General features: G+C 38.1%; 1 protein-coding gene across 1 annotated transcript in view; it reads left to right on the plus strand.

The window, feature by feature from the left end:
- Positions 1-252, plus strand: part of LOC119585123 — a gene marked incomplete in the record, with an annotated part of 13,689 nt that overhangs the window by 6,272 nt on the left and 7,165 nt on the right. Inside the window, 1 exon segment of the mRNA XM_037933755.1 lies at positions 154-252.

Below are 252 nucleotides of genomic sequence, written 5' to 3' on the forward strand. Positions count from 1 at the left end.
TTGTCCTTGCTCTGTTTTATTATGATTCTTATCAAATTTTAGAAGATATTTTTTTGATGCTTTCACTTTTATTATCCTTTCTTTATCTATTACTGTTATTGTCTTCAGGTCGTTAAGTATAACCAGTACACTAACGTAATTTCCTTGTTGCAGGCCTTTGCAGGAGGTGAGCCAAGAAGAGAACGGTGGAACGGGAGAAACCTAGAAAAACAGTAGGAGGTCAGGAGAACAGGAGGCCACAGGGACAAAAGT

This window comes from Penaeus monodon, chromosome 19, assembly GCF_015228065.2.
Source record: "Penaeus monodon isolate SGIC_2016 chromosome 19, NSTDA_Pmon_1, whole genome shotgun sequence".
In the NCBI taxonomy this organism is placed as follows: domain Eukaryota; kingdom Metazoa; phylum Arthropoda; class Malacostraca; order Decapoda; family Penaeidae; genus Penaeus; species Penaeus monodon.